Source organism: Nannospalax galili, unplaced genomic scaffold (genome assembly GCF_000622305.1).
Source record: "Nannospalax galili isolate Female #2095 unplaced genomic scaffold, S.galili_v1.0 scaffold362, whole genome shotgun sequence".
Classification (NCBI taxonomy): domain Eukaryota; kingdom Metazoa; phylum Chordata; class Mammalia; order Rodentia; family Spalacidae; genus Nannospalax; species Nannospalax galili.
In genome coordinates this window covers 1,542,323-1,563,138 of record NW_008348785.1, presented here as the reverse complement: position 1 = coordinate 1,563,138, position 20,816 = coordinate 1,542,323, and the positions used below count along the sequence as shown (strand labels likewise).

General features: G+C 44.5%; 1 pseudogene; it reads left to right on the top strand.

Moving 5' to 3' along the window:
• The first annotated feature begins 343 nt into the window (after positions 1–343).
• LOC103744276 lies at positions 344–993 on the top strand (annotated as a pseudogene).
• The last annotated feature ends 19,823 nt before the right edge of the window (positions 994–20,816 follow it).

The following is a 20,816-nucleotide window of genomic DNA, read 5'->3' as shown; positions in this document are numbered from 1 at the left end:
GTCCACAGCTATACTTAGGGATGTCCAGTGGGCAGCAAATGATGTACCAGGGCCATGGGGATTAAAAGTGAAGTCAGTATAGCCTGACATGGTGGCACACGCCTTTGATCTCAGCACTCAGGAGGCAGAGGCAGGCGAATCTCTGTGAGATTAATGCCAGCCTGGTCTACATAGGGAGTTCCAGTCTACAAGAAGACACTGTATAAAATAAAAACAGAAAGAGAGAGAGAGAGAGAAAGAAGGAAGAGAGAGAGAGAGAGGAGAGAGAGAGAGATTGCAGAGGTTCCAAAGCTGACAAGGGAAGTTTCTAAGTCTTTGGTAAGATTTCTCACAGGGTCCAGCCATGTGTCTCTCTGTGCTGCAAGGCTCTTCGGCGGACAAGAAGAACTGTCCTTGGAAAAGGCAGCACCCAAGGGTGGTGGAACCCATCTCTGATGAATATTGACACCTATTCTTGGGGGACGTGGTGGAAGTCTTAGACGACAGTGGTGCTAGGAAGCAGGGCAAAGAGGTCCAAGTCATCTGGCAATGGAAGTGGATGTTCTGGAGGATGTAAACACTCATCACCAATACATTGGCAAGACCAAGGATCTCTGGGAGACTGTGATGCCTCACGGTCAAGCTAGTGGACTCTGAACAGAAAACCCAATGAGATCAAGTGGAAATTTACTGAGGCAGGTGAGTGGGTTCAAGTCCCCAGAAGATCTAGAAGAATTAGCCCCAAATCTGAATTTCCCAGAGCAGATAGCATTGCCTCTGACGTGTGGATTGATGGCCCCAAGGACCCAGCAAGTGGAGGATGCTTTAGAAAGAACTTATGCCCCTCTGCTAAGGACACTAGAAGACGAGGTGATGAAGGCAGTGGGGATCTAGGAGACCTGGAGACACAAGAAAGTCTATGGGTATCGAGCCTGGGACTGCAGCTTCTGCCTGCCCAGTCTTTGCCTTGAGGGCGGACGTCGCTCTTCCTCAGACACCAATAAACAGCCCTGAGTGGGGAAAAAAAAAAAAAAGAAGACAGTAGCCTTGTCCTAGGGGGAACCAGTGCTGGAGACTGTGAAGAGGTGAACTTACAGAATTGTTATAATTACTATCACTCATTATCTTTGCCGAATGTCTGTCTCACAGCTTCTTCCTGAAAGGCAGTATTGCTTGGGAAACTGTCCAGTCATCCATGAACCAGACAGCCCTAAGCATGACAACGTTGAAAAGTGGAGACGGGTCTTGCCACCAACAGGATCAATGAGGGAAGAGAGATCTTTCTCCCCACCAGCATCTCTCTTTAAAACTCACAGGTGACAGGGCTGGAGAGATGGCTCAGCAGTTAAGAGCACTGACTGCTCTTGCAGAGGACCCGGGTTCGATTCCCAGCACCCACATGGCAGCTATGAACGTTCCTTAACTCCAGTTCCAGGGGAATCCGAAGCCCTCTTCTGACCTCCACAACATTGCATGACATGCGTGCACCCACATACATACAGGCAATACACTCAGACACATAAAATAATAAATAAAATATTTTAAAAAATCCTCACAGGTGACAACTTCATGCTGGGTCTGTGGTGCTTTCTGTTTTCAGAAAACCCTGAAACAGGCCTGGAAGTCCTCCTGCTCTGTCTGTCTGAACAAGATAATGATTTGAGATCTTTGAGGAACACTTCATTATAAATGAAAGACAATTATGAGACTGTGGAACCTATGTGGGGAAGTTCTCTAAGGCTTCCCTGTCTCTAGCTCATTGTGTAATTTATTGTTATTTATTTGAATTCCCTTTACTGAGTGTTGAACGAAAGAGGTAATTTTAAATCCTCTTTTTCAGTAAGTCAATATTGGAAGGGGAAAGTTCTTATGTGTTCTAACCTATGTGGCCTCTCACAGTACCTTTTCATTTGAAAGTAGGTGAATAATTATTATAGAAACACACCAAAAATTTTAATGCAAAAATGAACAGAGCCGTTTTGTTTCTGCTGGTGGTATGATATTTTCTCATGGTTACGTCCTCAAAACAGGAATCTGTGATAGTTTAAGAGCTGAATACATAATTTAGTACTGCCCAAGGCCAGCATTAGCTAAAGCAGATGTTTGTGAAAGACGTATGTCTTTATTGGAGAGTTACACTGCCCTAATTCAGTCCATTTCACCAGACCTCCCTCTCCATGCTCAACCCGCCCCGTGCTTCTGTAGTGACAGACACCAACAATGCTGGCCTTAAGGGGACACCATGAGTGGCTCTGCAAGCTCCCAGCTGTGCGCACAGCAATGAAGCCACCCACCATGGACAGGGTGGTCTTCTTTCAGGACTGTTTTGTGTCCTCCTACTAGAATGTTATTGGATTCCCGAATTACCCACCTGAAGACCTTCAGAAGGTCACTGACTCCCATTGATGCCCATCAATAAGTGGATCCTGTACAATGTCCCATACAAATGGTTAACCACCTGCAGGGTCAGGAGACTTCAAGAGCCCCATGTTGTCTGTGTGACATGATTTCTACAAGAAAGCTGTTGAAGGTTGGGGGCTAAGAGCTTGGTCCTGATTTTGGAGTCTTGGGCTTTAGAATCTCCCCTCCACCCTGTCCTATTTGGATGAGCTTGAGCTCTCTCATTTAACCAGTCTGTATGGTCTTTCTCAGAACATTTGCCTTCCAGGGTTGTTGGCGGATCTAATGAGATAATAGCTATAAAACCTTGGACACTACATCAGGTGCAGCCTAAAGACCAAATCTTAGGAAGCCGTCATCATAAATTAATCTGCAATGTCTTCACTGACTCTGTGGAGCTAGCAGCTCACAAAACAATCTCTCTTCCACAAGCCTGTCTATCTGATATTTGAAAATGGGCATCTGGGGGTTGGAGAGATGGCTCAGTGGTTTGTGACCACTGAGTTTGATTCCCAGCACCCACATGGCGGCAAACAACTGTCCACCACTCCAGTTCCAGGGGCTCCGACACTCTCCTCTGGCCTCTGTGGGCTTCGTAGAACATGGGTGCACTTACATACATGCAGGCAAAATATTCATACACATAAAATAAAAATAATAAATGTTTTTTAAAAGAAAGCAAGCAAGCATCTATTTCCCTCTTTTCCCTCCATCTTTGCATGTTTTTTTCTTGCAAGGAAGTGCCCACACTTCTCCAAACGCCCCGTGTTTTCCATCCCTCTGTGTTTTTGGTGCAGGCTATCCCTTTTGGCCTCAGCCTTTCTTCCATCACTTCCATCTCTTGGATGTCAGCTCAGACGGCCCTTCTGTGGAGGCCTTCTTTAGCCCCCAGGCTGGGCTAGCCTGCTCTTCCGGGTACTCTTGCTCAGCGTAGCTCTTCTGGCTCTCAGGATGCTTGGTTTACTCTCCATTGTGCTCTAAGCTCCATGGAGGGAGACACGGGTCAGCATTGCCTACTGCTAAGTCCCCAACACCGACTGCAGTGTCACACATAAAAGTGCTCAATAAATATTTACCAAATTAAAAAAGAAAAGACTTGTATGGATTGGTTCTACCCAATAAAATCAAGTCTGTGCTGGCCATCGTGGAACTGCCATGTGATCATTTGGATCCATGGTTTCAAGCAGCTGGTAGTTAAAAAACGGTATTTGGAATTCAACAAGATGCCTATCTCTCTCCAATCTCAATAGAACACACCATGAGGACCCATCAATGAAGTGGCCTTTTGTGAGATTCTGGAACCAATAGGAGGATGAGGGACATTTTCCACTGGGACAAGGAACATGGGGGACCTTTTTAAAAAATATATATATGTATTATTTTTATTTTATGTGCATGGGTGTATTTATTGCCTGCATGTATGTAAGTGCATCTGTGTCATGCACTGCCTGTGGATGTCAGAAGAGAGAGTCAGATCCCCTGGAACTGAAGTTACAGGTGGTTGTCAGCTGCTGTATGGGCGCTGGGAATCGAACCCGGGTCCTCTGCAAGAGCAGCCGGTGCTCTTAGCTGCTGAGCCATCTCTTCAGCACCCATAGAGGGCCTTTTAAAGTCAATCCCAGAAGAGCTGGTTCTCCTGTGAGCTGAAGTGAGATGTTTCCATTCCCTGACCCTTTCTTTTCTACCCTAAAACACATCTCCTAAGTATGTGCTCAGTAAAAGTCTTTTAATGTGACCTTTTCATTTCTTTCATGAGGGAAAGAAACGCCCCCTTACATCCGTGCCAAAACATGAAGAGCCTACTCATATACAGCCATGGTGAACTGAAGTTTTAAAGAATTATATTCAAAGCCATCACTTTGCGATAATTATTTCCTACTTAATTCTTTTCATAAATTTTATTTTTTACATTTTATTTGTTGTTGCATGTATGTGATGTGTGGGGGAGGGGCGCGCATGCCATGGCAGGCAAGTGACGGTCAGAGGACAGCCTTGTGGAGTAGGTTCTCTCTTTCCACCTTTAAGCGTGTTCCAGGGACAAACAAAGATCGTCGAGCTGTGTGGGAAATGCTTTACCCACTGAGCCATCTCATTGATCCTCTTTCCACAAATTTTAAAAGAATTTTTTTGATCTTTTTGAGACAGCGTCTCCCTGTAGCCACAGCTGGCCTGGAACTTGCTAAGTAGACCAGGCTGGCCTCACAGAGATCCACCTGCCTCTGTCTTCCAAGCACTGGGATTGAAGGCGTGCGCCACCACACCTGGCACTAAAATAAATTTTTTAGTTTTGTTTAAAGAGAGATGCTAGTGGCCTTTATATAAAGGAACAACCCTGGCAACCTGAAAAATGTGGTTGTTTGTAGCAAGTGTTTCCAGAAGTCTAGAGTGAGGGCTCAGAAGGTAAGAAGAGGAACGAGCATCAGACCGAGGGCAGGTAGGCAGGAACTTTCCCTAAGGCAATCCATCTACCAATGCTGGCCGTGGTCCGCAGAGGGAGCAGAGGGTGGAGGCCGGCAGACAGAGTTGTCCAGAGATGGTGTTAGCTGTGGCAAGCCAAGAACATTCCTGCCCATCATCTCTCTTGAAGTGTCTGGGAAAGGCATTGATCTCGGCTGTTCTGCAGGAAAAGGACAAATCAGACTCTGAAGAAACTGGCTAAGAGCAGGAGGATTCTGACATAGGTGTTGCTGGGCAGGATGGCATCTGCATGGTGGGTAGGGGAAGTGGGGCTGGTATGTGCCCAGGGGATAGTGTGGTCAGCCAGGCTGCTGGACGTGCTGGTGATCCTGCCCAAAGAATAAGGGGCCAGAGAGGACCTGTGGGGCCAGAGAGGACCTGTGGGGGCCAGCGCCAGAGTCCCTGTACGCTGACTGCCCTGGATGACTCTGGCCTGCTGTGTCCAGTCTGGATGAAGTCAGCCTCTCTGAGTTCATTGGAGTGTCTGTAGAGAATTCCCTCCTCACGAGTTTGTGCACAATTCGAGATCTGCAGTGTGTTCTGTCAATGTTTTCTTTCCTTTTTCTTCCAAACGCCATTTTTTTAGGGTGCGAATGTGTATGTATTAAACCCAAAGACATCTGTCCAAAAAAAAACCCCAACAAATAACTGTTTCATTTAAGACTTTTCAGGGGTAGGGAAGTGTTGTTTTCCTTTACTGCTTGTCTTCCTTCATCTGGCACTTACCGACTGTCCCCCTCCATCCGCAGCAGCTCAGAACAGAGGAGGAATTCTTATCGGAGTCTTTGTTTAAGAGCACTGACTACAGCAGCCCGGAACAACTTTAGCTTCCTCCCCAGTAGCAGAGAAACTCTTTCCTCAGCCGAAATGTCAGATGAACACTGTCCTTAACCAAGAACATGGATGTGACCTTTACTAGATGTTTTTAACATTCTTTAGAGATACACGCTTGGAAAAGTTAGTGCTGGTGACACGCAGGAAGGCTGCGTCTTGTCTGCTATTTCCAAGCTGCCCCAAGGCTTTCTTCTGTGGACAAAATGGCTGTTTCTGTCATAGCCAAATACAATTATTTATTCACCTAGCAGAGCCGAGGAAATCATTTTAAAGTAAAAACACAAACTGGTTTGTTTCAACCACAAACTTCCCACAAAAACAGAAATCTTACTTCCTAAGTGGAACCAGACTCTCCTCCATTCTTTACCCAGCAGAAAAAAATTACATGGCTTTTAGCTTTAATGGCCTTTTAGGCTTGTCGCCAAAGACGGTCCAAAAAAACTTTGCTGGTCCCAATTTGCCCTCCCAGCCCAGTTCTTTTGGAAGCGTGGAGGGGAATGGCTGGAGAGCCTCCAACGCCAGGCTCTATGAAAGAAGCTGGAGGCCAAAGAAACACTCCATACACTTACGAGAGAAAGAGGAGAGCCACAGTCACAATGAATCAGACCGCGACAGAGCAGGCCTGGGATGGCAGGCACAGCTTAACTGATGGAGCGACTTGTTCGGTGCGTGTGCCATTAACATTGTGGAGTTCGATACACGGCTGCTGATGTGCGGCTGGGCGAGTGCCTGGTTGCCTATGTGGGGAGATGCTGCTCAGGGCTCTCTGTGTATCTGTTTCTATCCTCAATAAACTAACATGGCCTCTCTTTTTTTGCTTAAAGATCTGGGGTTTGGAGCTTGGGAGATCTCAGGAGAGTGCTCGCCTATCAGACACAAACCCTGGGTCTGATCCTCTGCATCATGTAAGCCAGGCATGGTGCACACACTTGTAATCCCAGGTCTTGGAGGTAGAGGCAGGAGAATCAAGAAGTCCCATGCCATCCTCGACTACATAGAAAGTTGGAGACCAGCCTGGGCTACATAAAACCGTGTCTCAAATCCCAAAAACAAACACAAAGAGACCTACCTGGAGGGTCATCTTAATGTTTTGCATCTCATTATCTGGTCTGTTTTGTTGTTGCTGTTAATTTTATCTGAAACTAAGGGTCTCCAAGCTACAGACATTTCAGAAGACTCTAAGTTTATTTAAGTCAAGAGACACATTGATATTTGAGAGTGGCATCTCCTTGCTCGGTTGGATGTTCCCCTCCAACTAACCCTCATGCCTCAGTCAGCTGATGAAGGACGCTGGCTCCAGCCCTTGCCAGGATCTTCTTGCCCACAGATGTTATACTCCTAAGCTCCAGCATTCCCCTTGAATCCCCCCTCCTTTCGTTCAAATACTGAGGTTGGATTCAATGTAGAACTGGGAATTGCCCAGAAAGACCCAGGATGGGACACATAGCCAGAAGCAGCGAGCTGCTTTATATGAATCCATGAAGGCCACTTAGAAGCCTCCCAAAGGAGCATCCTCGGGAGGAAGGGAGCATGGCCTCCGTGGTGGTGAGCAAAGATGGCAGCTGGAAACCTGGGTTTGGGATGAGATCTGCTGAGGCCAGACACAAAAACTGCAGTTTGAATTGTCCACAGGTGTAGAACTGCTTTCTGTCTCCTTCCTCCGTCCACTTAGGTGGGTCCCCAAGGGAGTGGAGAAGTGCCTGTTGGCACTGTTGGCTGTGTCCCAGCACTGCTTCCCACAACCCTCCAGGTTAAATAAGTGTTTGAAGCTGATAGGAATAAATAAAAAGTTTAAAAGATGGGACTTTATAAAAGTACTTGGGAACTGGAAAGATGGCTCAGTGGTTAAGAGTGCTTGCTGCTCTTACAAGAGGATGAATCCCAGCACCCACCTTAGATGACTGACAACTGCCTGTAACTTCAACTCTATGGGTTCTGATGCCATCTTCTGGCCTCCTCAGGCAGCTGTGCACATATGTGTTTGTACATTCATATACACATGCATATACATAAATAATAAAAGTATTTTTAAAGTATTTAAAAGGGTGAAACACTCCCTATTATCACTACATGTTTTAATTGGGATTGACTGTGCCTAGGTGCTCCGGGTCCTCATCTTGGAGTTGCTAGAATGTTCTGGACATCTGGGAGAACCTCAACGACCATCAGGTAGAACTCTGCCATCCTCTGGAGATGGAGCTGTTATCAAAACAAAAGATGAGTCATGAGAAACAGAAACCTGCAAATACATGGACGAGCTCACACCCTGGGTTTCATACGAGCAAATCTGAACGTGTGACCGGAATGCACTCAGTTATTTAAGCTCCCAGAGTGCTTCCTTCTCCTCCTGACCACATCATTACCGCTGGGATGTAACAGAAAGAGCTCAGAAGCAACATCCTTCCAAGTCAGCATCATAGAGCCAAAGCCCCAGCAGTCCAGGCAGAAACACTCTCAGGCCTTTCGGATATCAGACAACACACTTAAATCATCTTTGTTATACACATGAAATAACAGTATAAAATATTAAATGTTTATAAGCACAGATGATGCTTTTAACAATTTCCAATTTAGAGGGGATGATTTAACCATCCAAATTATCTCCTGATTACTCTCCCTGACACATTAAGTTCACTCAGTTTCACCTCTAGGCATTTCATGGCAGAGACAACGGCATGTCTCACACTGGGACTATTAGGTCTGTGGTTAGGGGATGCTCACACTGGGGTCTCCCCTTCTCTGTCCCCTCGTCTCTTGGTGGGAAGACAGTGTGCAGGCCCAGGTTGTTGAGTTGCGTGTACAGAGCTCCATTCATCCTGTGTGGGAGACTCACTGAAAGTTGTGTTGTCAGTTGATTTTGAGACAAATTTGAGGATGTCTCTCTCTCTGTCATAGAGAGAGACAGAGTTTGCTGTGCAAGGTGTTGGAAGGACAGCAAAACCAGCCTGTTGCAGAGGTCTTCTGCCAGGCTTCCCACAGGCAGGTGTGGGAGCAGCTGGGTCTTCACAGTTCTATTAAGGCCTGAAAGGGTTTCATGCAAGCTGGACAGGCAGAGCAGGGACGCTGACTCTCCGCCTCCGGCTGCGGCAGAAGGCTTGCCAGGCTTCCCACAGGCAGGTGTGGGAGCAGCTGGGTCTTCACAGTTCTAGTTAAGGCCTGAAAGGGTTTCATGCAAGCTGGACAGGCAGAGCAGGGACGCCGACTCTCCGCCTCCGGCTGCGGCAGAAGGCTTTACCCCACCACCTCACATTTTTTGAGCCCTCACAGCCCAGAAGGGTCATTTCTGCTACATTGTACTAAACAGTGTGGGTTGTAAAGAGATTTGTAGATGTCCTATCCCAAGGCCTCTGGGTGGTTCAGCAAGTGAATTAATTACTTCTCTGTTGCTGTGATAAAACACCAGGACAGAGGCAACGTATAGAAGTAAGAGTTTATTGGGCTTATGGTGCCACAGGAATAAGACTTCATCATGGAGGAGAGGAAAGGTGGCAGAGGTGGAAGGAGCAGAAAACTGAACACTCACATCTTCAATCAGGCCTAGGAGGGAAAGTGAGCGTCCTGGAAGTGGGGGGCAAGGCTGTGAGCCCTCAACTCCCCCCAACCCCCTGCCCACATGCTTCCTCCAGCAAGCCGCACTTCCTAAACCTCCACAAACAGAGCCACTAACTGGGGCCAAGTGTTCAACTACTCGGAACCTATGGGGTACGTTTTCATACAAGCCACCACAGCAGGTTTGACATCTGTGCAGGGGCTGGAGTAGGTGGTGCTACAGTGGCCCAGAGTAGGGGACTGGCACTTGACTAAGGGAGATGTCTATAATGGGCAAAGTAGCTGTCCCATGCAGGGTGCTACATCAGGGGAGGACGGGCGCCTTCACTGTGGGCGGATAGGGGCGGCTGATGAAGAGGGCCCAGACCTACGTGAGTGGGAAGGGTATTCACATGGGGCTCTGGTTAAATAGATCTTTGTGTTATGAGTAAGGGGGCCAGAGGAGGAAGTTACAATGATAGAAAACAAAAGAGTTCAAGCCTTGTGAGTGTTGGTATGAATATGTGATTATATACACAAATATATATGATTTAACACTTGCATTTTATATCTATTTGACTTGGCTTGTGTGTGTGTGTGTGTGTGTGTGTGTGTGTATGTGTGTGTGTGTGAGAGATGCCACACGTTTCCTGCTTTTGCCTGCCAGGAGGAACTGAGACCTTGTGAGTACTGGTGTGAAGATCATATCATATCATATCATATCATATCATATCATATCATATCATCATATCATAATCATCTATCATCTTCTACCTATCATCTATCATGTCTATCTATCATCTATGTATATATGTATGTATCTATCATCTGTCTATCATCTATCTATCTATCATCTGTCTATCAATTATCTATCTGTATCTACCTACCTACCTATCTACCTATCATCATATCATAATCATCTATCATCTTCTACCTATCATCTATCATGTCTGACTATCTATCATCTATGTATATATGTATGTATCTATCATCTATCATCTATCTATCTATCATCTGTCTATCAATTATCTATCTGTATGTACCTACCTACCTATCTACTTACCTACCTATCTGTCTGTCTATACACATATACGAACACACCTACCACGTGGTGCATGCTTGTGCACGTGCGTTCCTTGCTCCTGCCCAGCAGGAAGGCCTAGAAAAAGCCCCCTTAGCACCCAGCTGTTCTTTGCTTAAAGAAACCAGGGTTCTTTGGGAAATGGCTGATCCTGTGGGTGGACACAGAGAAGAACCAAAATGAGCTTGGGATCAAGTTTTATGCCCACAAATAAGAAAATGTCTAAAGAAAGATGGCCACATTCCCAGAGGACATAGAAGCCAGAGTGAAGGGGCTCTCCCTGGCCATTTGTACCATTTGCAGATCAACTAAAATAATCTTAGTAATGGGTTATAACTCGTTAAGACAGGGAGCAAAAACTGCAGCAAGGAATGGGATGCATGATGGTCTCCAGTTATAAAACGCTTACTGATACACTGGCAGAACCGGCGGGCTGAAGGGGCTCTCCCTGGCCATTTGTACCATTTGCAGATCAACTAAAATAATCTTAATAATGGGTTATAACTCGTTAAGACAGGACACCAAGTAGCCAACTGTAAGTAAGGGAGCAAAAACTGCAGCGAGGAATGGGATGCATGATGGTCTCCAGTTATAAAACGCTTACTGATACATTGGCAGAACCGGCGGGTACCACCTTCACCAAGCTGTTGAGTTTGAAATATCAGAAAAAGGGACAGGTTGAGACAGTGGGCTGTCTGAACAGTACAGGGACACAACATCAGGCCTACAGTTCACAGACTTGTCTACATATTGAAAGTCTTTAAATGGGATGCATGATGGTCTCCAGTTATAAAACGCTTTCTGATACATTGGCAGAACCGGCGGGTACCACCTTCACCAAGCTGTTGAGTTTGAAATATCAGAAAAAGGGACAGGTTGAGACAGTGGGCTGTCTGAACAGTAGAGGGACACAACATCAGGCCTACAGTTCACAGACTTGTCTACATATTGAAAATCTTTTAAAAATATTTTATTATTTGTATTTGACGTGTATGAGTACATTGTCTGCAGGCATATAAGTGCACCCGCGTTGTGCAATGCCTGTGGAGGTCAGAAGAGGGCATTGGATCCCTGGGAACTTGAGTTACATATGGGTGTCAGCTGCCACATGGGTGCTGGGACCAAACCCAGGGTCCTCTACAAGAGCAAGCAGTGCTCTTAACCACTGAGCCATCTCTCCAGCACCCATATTGTAAATCTTATCATTATTAATCAAATGGAAGGAAAGTCCACGGAATAACTAGCCTGCCATCCTGACAGTGTCAAGCTCATGGCAGCCAAAGAAAGACTGAGAGATCAGAGAGAAGTAACAGCCACCACCTGGCTTCTCACCTGGGTCTTCCGCTCTAAAGGACATTAATGGGACAATTAAAAAACGTGAATGCCGTCTGCTGTCCACATGGTGGTATTCTATCAATCTTAATTTCCTGATGTGTGGTTAGGAAACCACAATACCTTCTAAATATTCATGTTGGCAACTTTTTCTGAAGTGATTCCTAAGAATTCTTTGAATCACACCTGCAATTTTCTGTAAGTTTGAGGGGAATGTGTGTGTGTGTGTGTGTGTGTTTTACATAGTTGATCAATTATTTCTTCCTTCACAACTCATTTTCTGCTTTCTAACAATCTTCTAAACCTTTAATCATATGCTTCCTCGTTTCTCAGGGCCTGTGCATTGCAGAAGTTTCAAGCTAGTCACTGAATGAATGAATGCATCGTATCACACTGAATACAATTCCTCAGTAGATTCAGCAATGTGACTTTTATTTTGAAAAATTATGTGCTAATGATACAAATTATTTCATTGTAGCATTATGAATGAGCCAATCACCTTGATTTACATAACTTCTGGTATAAATTCTCCTGAAACTGATGTGCCTGGTAAATAAAAACTTGGCAAAGCAATTTTCCCACCTGTGTACTTTCTTCTGGATAAAGTCATCATTTCTCTCAAAGCCACTTTGTAGTATGTCTCCCGGAGAAAGCTTTTGAGTCGCCCTCTTTTGGAACTTTTCCATATTTCTATTCTGTTACGTAATTTTTCTGTTACTCTACAAGAATACAAACGAACAGTGCTTTTGTACGAATCATCAATGAGGTAGCAACTTCTGAAAGTGGGATCATTACTTTAATCTCTTTGATGTGTTTATATTGTTTCTTAGACTATCAAATGCCACCATGTGGGTCCTGGGAACTGAACTTGGATCCTCTACCAGAGCACCCACTGCGTTTAACTGCTGAGCCATCGCTCCAGCTCCTAATCTATCATATGTCTGGTCACAGCTGAGAATTCCTCCTCAGCCCCTGTATGGTTAAGTACAGACAGAGGCTTTGTTAACAAGTTTAGTCTTATTTGTTTACATTAAAGCCTTTATCTAGGCTATATTTCTAATTTAATGTAAGATAAGGATCCAGTTATATTTTCTTTCAGACAGCTTTTGTGCTGATAGTATTTATTTTTGAAATCCATCTTTTTCCAATGAACAGACTTTGCCGGTCATTATAATTTCACATTTGTGGATGCTTGGCTTTGGGTTCTCTGTTCAGTGCAGACAACCCATTTGTCTGCTCCAAACTGGCACCCCAGGACTTGATCGCTGGGCTTTCAGTCACGATCTGGGATTTTGTAAAGCAAGTATACCTGCTGTTACTCTCCCTAACTTTCTTAGCTATTCTGGAAGCAGTGATTCTGCACAGAAACCTGAATATCATTCTATGTAACTAAAAAGTACACTCGTGGAGGTTTTCTTCAAAGCTGAATGTATGGACTGGCAGGATGGCTCAGCGGGTAAAGGTACTTGCAGCCAAACCCAATGATCTGAGTTTGATCCCCCAGGCCACACTGGTGGAAGGAGCGAATTGGTTCCTGTAAATTGTCCTCTAACCTCCACAGGTGTACTATGGCACTCGAACACACACACATACACACACACACACACACACACACACACACACAAATGCAAGAAATCTAGCTTTATTTTCTATCTTAATTTTGGAGAATTAACATTTTATGAGAGCTAGTCTTCGAATCCAAGAAGAATATTTGTTCAGATCTTGTTTTGAATCATTCAATAGGAGCGGTGTGTGGCTTTTCTTCTTTTCGCGTTCTTCGTTTTATCATTATATCCGTTCATTTCCTTATTCACCCACTCACTCCTGGATCTTAATACAACAGTGAATGAAGTATAGCCTCCAGCCTCCACTGCTTGAAGCCTGAGCGTGTGAACTACCACAGAAGGCTGAATGCTCAAAAGAGTTTAAGAAGAAAGTCCAGTGGTGGGAGGTGAACAAGGGAAGTTACAGCCGTGGAGTAACACCCCAGGGTCAGCCAAGCACGTCAGCACTGGGAAGAACCGGTTTCTAGAACTTGAAGAGAAGTTGTAGCTAAAACCACAGCTGTAGGAAAGGACCACTGGAGGGGCCAGCTGGGTGGAGGAGGCAGCCACGCCAGCCCACAGTCTGTGGAAAGGGAGCTGCAACTCCATCTTGCTCTCCGCTCTCCTGCCAGTGTTCCCCCGGGCTGAAGCCAGCTGGAAGCCTTGTACCAGGCCAGCTTGGATGTTATTAGTCCTTTTCAGTAACTTGAAAAAAGACCATATCCCATATCCCTTGGGTTTTCTAGGTATACAGCTGTACCATTTTCAAGGCAGGTAATTGTATCTCTTCCAGTGTTTATACCAGTGACTTCATTGTCCCGTGATACTGGTTTGCTAGAGTTGCTATAACAAAGAATCATAAACGAAGTGGCTAAAACAGCAGAAATTTATCAGCCTACAGTTCTAGGGCTCCAAGATCAAGGTGTCATCTGTCCCCAGCTGTGTTTCATCCAACTTTTAAAGACTGGATAAATCCAGCATTAATAAAATTGTTCTCCCTGAAAGAAGTGAATGTCCTAACCCCCAGTACCTGTAAATGTCACCTTATATGGAAATGGATTCATTGCTGAGGATCCTATTCAGGGACTTCTGTTGCTTTGAGGGACAATCTGTTCCAGTCCCTTCCCTGCTCCAGAGTTTACTGGCCACTTTGATGTTTCTTTGCTAATAGAAGCAGTACTCCAACCTCTGCCTCTTATTCACATGGTGTTCTTCCTGTGTGTGTGTGTGTGTGTGTGTGTGTGTGTGTGTGCACGCGCGCTCATGTGGAGCTCAGAGGATAACTTTCAGGAGTTGGTTTTCTCCTTCCACCAAGGGTTCTGATCAAACTCAGGTCACCAGGACTGCTGGACAACCACTTTTACCAGCTGAGCCATCCTGCCAGCCCTCCATTCAAAAATTTTAAGAAACCTCCATACTGCTTTCTACGATGGCTTTATTAGTTTGTATTCCCACCAGTCTACACAGTGTTCTCTTTGCCCACATCTGTCTAACACGTTATCTTGGTCCTCTTCCAGGAACCCTCCTAACAGGTATGAGGCAGTGTCTACTATGATTCTGAGGGCAAGCCCCTGATGAGAATCAAGGTCAAATACTTTATCACACCCTGTTTAGTCATTTGTATGTCTTCTTTGGGAAAAAAAAAATGACCTTTGGCCATTTTGTAACTGGGGTTTTTGGCTATTGAAAATATTTTTGGCTATTAATCCTTATGAATACACAGCTTCTTTTTTTTTTCATTTTGTTGATTGCTTCTTTGATGCACAGAAGCTTTTCAGCCTCTGGTATTATTTACTTGCTTGGTTGGTTGGTTTCTTTTTGATTTTTGTTTGTTTATTTTATTTTGTTTTGAGACAGGGTCTCCCTCTAGCTGGCCTGGAACTCAATATGTAGAACAGGCTAGCCTCAGTCTCACAGAGATCCACTGCTTCTGCTTGGTGACTGTAGGGACTAAAGTCATGTGCTACCACATCTGACTCCTGTTTGTTTTAAATTTTTTTTAACTTTATTTGTGTGTGTGTGTGTGTGTGTGTATGTGCGTGTGTGTACACACGCTCATGAGCACATGACACAGCATGCATGTGGACATTAGAGGATAACTTGCAGGAGTTGGTTTTCTTCTTCCTGTGTGGGTCTTGGAGATTGGCTTGGTGGCAAGTGCCTTTATCTGCTGAGCCATCTTGCCGGCCCTACTTGTTTATTTTTGGCTTTGTTTTTGTTGTCTGTGCTTTTGCTTTTAGTGTCATAGGGGGAAAAGTCATTGCTGAGACCCACATCAAGGAGTGTTTTCCCTAGACTTCAATAGGAGTGCCATGGGATCAGGGTTGGCATTTAAATCTTTAATCCACTCTGAGTTTATTTTTGTGCGTGATGTAATCATCTGGCTCAATTCTTTCTTGTGTTGATATCCAGCCCTTCCAACACTTCACTACACAGACCATCCTTCCCATCACATGTTCTTGGAGTCTGTTGAAGACAGCTGGCTAAACAGGCATGGACAGGATCCTATCGGCCTTTAGACTCTGCACCTCAGACACTTACATAGATTCTCTCCCTCTCCCTTGAATTTTCTATCTGACCCCATGGTTAGCTGGGGTTCTGGTTTTCATTTACAGGCTTTTTGGTCTTTTTTGTTAGTTTTTTTTAGTCAGGGTCTCCCTGTAGCCCCAGATGGCCTGGACCTCGCCGTGTAGATCAGGCTGGCCTTGATCTCACAGAGGTCCACATGCTTCTGTCTTCCAAGTGCTGGGATTAAAGGTGTTCACTATGATGCCTGGCTTTCATTTACAAGATTTTTGATTAATGTTTGACTATAATATAAAATTGAATATAGCTATGCTGTCTGTAAATGTAAGATTTTGATTTTAAGATTTTTTTATGTGATCAAGTGGGACATGTGTAGTTTTTTATGAGATTTGTGTACTAGAGGAAAAAGTACATTCTCCATTTGAGATATGTCAGGCTTAATTTGAGTCAGTGGAGTCAAGTTTACTGATGGTCTGGTTGAATTCCTTCACATACTTAGTCTAGATATAGTAGATATATATCCCCTATGATGTTGGGTTTTTTTTTACATTTTAAAAAATTTTATTTATTATTTTTATTTTATGTATGTGAGGGTATTGCCTCCATGTATGTGGGTGCACCCGTGTCGTGCAATGCCACAGAGGTCAGAGAGGGCTTTGGATTCCCCTGGAACTGGAGTTAGGACAATTTGTAGCTGCCATGTGGGTGGTGGGAATCGAACCCAGGTCCTCTGCAAGAGCAGCCAGTACTCTTAGCTGCTGAGCCATCTCTCCAGCCCCAATGTTGGTTTTTCTGGGTCTTTTTGAGACAGGGTCTCCCTGTAGCCCCAGTTGTCCTGGAACTCACTATGTAGACCAGGCTGGCCGTGAACTCACAGAGATCTGCCTGTCTAGTGCTGGGATTAAAGGCGCGTACCTTTATGTGTATGAATGTTTTGCCTGCATGCATGTATATGTACCATGTGCATTCAGTGCTATAGAGGCCAGAAGAGGATGTCAGATCTCCTGGAACTGGAGTAACAGGCAATTGTGAACTGTCATGAGGATGCTGGAAACTAAACCCAGGTTCACTGCAAGAGCAACATGTGCTTATAACTGCTGAGCCGTCTCTCCAGCCCCTTTTTCCTTTTTTCTATTTATTTTCTTTTTAAAAAGAATTTATTTTTTATTTGTGTGTGTGTGTGTCTGTGTGTGTGTGTGTCTGTGTGTGTGTGTGTGCATGTGATACATATTTGTGGGTGCCCATGGAGGCCAAAAGAGGGTGTCAGATCCTCTGGAGCTGTAGTTACAGGCAGCTGTGAATCACTCAACCTGGGTGCTGGGAACTGAACTTAGGTCCTCATAATTGAGTAGTAAGCAAGCACACACTCTTAACCACTAAGCCATCTCTCCTGCTCCTCTTACTTCTCTTTTAGTCAAATTATTATGGGCTTCATTTTTCCCTAGCTAATGCAGAACTTCAACTAAACATTTCTATCAAGTAATGGTCATTGGCTTTTCCCCAAAACGCTTAATCAAGAATGCATTTCTGAATTATTATTTGAAATCAAGATACCAAGACATTTCTATCACTGAGATGAATTATTTCTGCTCTAATCCAGCAAGGTAAAAACGGCTTCCAAGATGCTTTTAGTTATTTTTCAAATTTTTATGATATTAAAAATTAAGGTTGGTTTATTAAGAATAAATAATAACACAAACTAAAAGGGAAATTGGTGGAAAATGCTTTCAGTAGATCTTGAGGAGTTTAAACCGCAGTTTCACAACATTGCTTTTCCTGGTCTGAAACATGACCTCACCATCTGCCCAGGTTTGCCTGGGATTCTTCAGCAGAGCTTTGACGTGGGTCCCCACCCCCTTAAAGCTACGCACTCATTGGTTTTTCTCCTCAAATTTTATGCTTTTAATTTCTGTGGAAAGTGGGGCCTCTGCTTCCATTCTACTTCTAACCTGTGGCTGCGGCTGCAAAGGAAACGCGTGAGGGTTGTATAGTCATTATATCTACTGAGAGACCAGGCAGCAATATACATTATAAAGTTAGTTAGAATGATTATTCCATGGACGCTCTGTCAATTATCATGATGCCCAACATTACATCTTTAATTTTCTTTTTCTTGTCCTGTTGCAATGGCTAGCCCTGCAGCAGGCAGGGATGGTGTCCTTTTTGAGTTTTTGGTACTATGGATTGAACCCAGGGGCTTGCAAATGCTAGACAAGGGCACTACCATTGAGCCATGTCCTTAGCCCATGACACATGGTAAAGAATAACGTTACTTAGAAGAATCCTGTCTTATTCAAAACTCCAGGCCAAATGATTTTAGTGCAATCCTATTCGGTGCTGATGTTGCATTCTAATAGATATTCCATGGCATTTGGAAAAAGCTCCATCTTATAGCTATTTTCTGATGGTTGTCTCCTTCTGTTAAGGACATCTTGATGTCCCCTGAGATAGTCTTTCTTTACTGCCCGGTGTAATTATATACATCAACTAAATTCCCAAAGGTTCATAGTCTTGTGCTTATCCGTGTTTCATCCTGTTGATTGGCTAACATTTTGTCTTAGATTCGGCATTTGTTTCCGTAGTGAACGATCTGTAGTTTTCCTGTCTTGAGCTGCATTTGCCTGATTTTGACACGAGGGATCTGTACATCATCTCAAACACGAGAGAGGCACTCTGGATATGTTGGGTTTTCGGTAAAACAAATATGAAATGCATCTTAATTGTATCTAAAAGTGTCAGTTTTCTAATCAGTTCTTGAAAAGAAGAGATTTCAAGGTCAACAGGTCTGATAAAGGTGTCTCTGTTAGAGATCTGCAGTATGCCATGTACAAAGGTTTATACCGTGTACAAAGGCTCCGAAAACTCCCCCAGGTAAGAAGCACATTGCTTCAAGCTCAGCCTTTCCTAGACGAAGGCATTGGGCACAGTTTCAGCAAGTGAGACCGTTACCTATTAAAGCGTCCTATAGGCTGTCTTTAAAGAAACATCAGCTTTGGGGACTGGGGAGATGGCTTAGTGCTTAACACTGACTGCTCTTGCAGAGAACCTGGGTTCAGTTCCCACCACCCACACGGTGCTAATACCCATCCATAGCTCCAGTTCCAGGGGATCTGACATCTTCTTCTGGCCTCTGTGGGCATTGCATGATACAGATGCACTTACACACATGCAGACACATAAAGTTAAAATTTAAAAAAAATTTAAGAAATATCAGCCTTGGAAATGCTGTCTTAGGCACAAAAATGCTTCCTGCAAATTATAATAGCAAAGATTAAGAAACAATAGGAACATGTCTAGGTAAATTATCATAGAATGGAACTTGCAGTCACAGTCTAATGAGTGCAAAGATTTTCTTGAAGTCATGAAATGCATGCATTTTAGTATAACCAAAAGTCAAGATAAAAATATACTATGTGATCATACCTCCACTGAAACTAAACAATGGAAAATAGAAAACAATGGCTAGGAATAAACTTACCACAATATCAAACCACTTGACTAGTGGTTTGAGTTCTCACTTCTTTTTACATTTTTATAAGCATACTATTTCCATGTTTTGATAGAAATGGCAATAACACAATAATGGAACTCTTCCACTTCTACCCAAAGGGAGCATGGAGGTGGGAGTTTGGCAGGTGGAGAACCGTCAGGGGGAGGTGGGGGGATCAGTGTCTCTGACTAGAATTCTTTTCCTCTTACTGCCTGGGACTCGCCACACTCTTCATGTGGTTTTGAGGGTGAGCAACCTCCCCCACAGCCAAACACCAGCTTCCAAGTTCACTCTGCAGCTTGCTGTGGCTCACGGTCACTGTTCTCATGCCATTCCTTTCCAGTCCCTTCCCTGTACTCTCTCCCATTTAACCATAGGCTTCTATAAGGTTGGGGCCAGTGTCTTGACGGGCCTCTGTGGCCCTCTGGCAATCATCACAGGCTTCATGCATGACCCAGGTCAACAAATGCTGGGTCACATTCTACAATAACATAAACGGTATCACTCTCTTTAGATGTCTGTCACTCCTCTCTGCTCAATGCCAAGCACAGAAGAGGTGGCAGAGTGGCCCAGCTCCAGGAAGAATGGGCCTTGGAGGTACAGTAAAGGGTTACAGCTAGTGACAGCTCCAACTCCTGACATCGTTATCAATGCAATTACATAAAGGGTTACAGAGGTCTTGACCTTTTCTAATACAGGGAACATTTTATAATCCAATTTCTAAAGACTGAAGGGAGTAATGTCATTAAGGGATCACTACCGAAAAAGGGTTGAAAGGATCCTTCTCCTGCCTTCAGAATTCACAGTCCAGAACTTGCTTGGTCGCTCTATCATGCTAATTTTTTAAAATCTTCTCTGTCATGCAAGACAGACTCCAGTTGTCCTATGATTTTAACACAGCTTTGATAAGTAAGAATTTGATAACGGAAACAGGGTGGTCAGAACTGTTGTCACGGGCTGAGCTTTTGCTGCACAGCAGGCACTGGCTCTGGGCTGTGCTTGGGTCCCCAGCTTTGTTCTTGTAGCCCTAGAAGGTGAATTTTATTGAAACAGATTTGCAAGTGGGGTACCCAGAGGTTAACTCCCTGCACAGGACATGCAGGTAGTGAGTCTACAGAGGATCAGAAATTCAGGAACAAGATCTAAGTTCCTCCAAAGCCAAAACACTTGTACTGGCTACATGGAAAAACTTAGCTTATGAAATAGATAATATGCAGTAATGGAAAGGCAGTCTCAGATGCCTAAGCATAACTTCTTATGCATGCAAATGCTCCAATCTCATTAGATATGAGCGTGCAACCCTTTCAGAGTGACCTGCATAGGGGGATCGTGACCACCGCCACCCTGCTGCAGCACAAAGCTGCTCCAGGCCCATCTGCGGCAGGTCGGGGCTTGGAACCCAAGGCGTCCAGCTCTATCCTCAAGAGATAGGTAGATGATGACAACTGCCTTTTGGTCTGTTTGTCTTCTCCTTTAATCCAGTGATTTCTGCCAGTCTCAGCAAGGAGAGGACTTGGGATTTTCCTTAGAAACCAGTGCAAGTGTCTGCCCTTCATCAGGCAAGCTCCTCAGACCCCTTCAGCAAAATGTACCTTTGAGCTTCTCTAGCAGAGAGTAGGGGGTGGGGTGAGGGGGTAATGGGTGA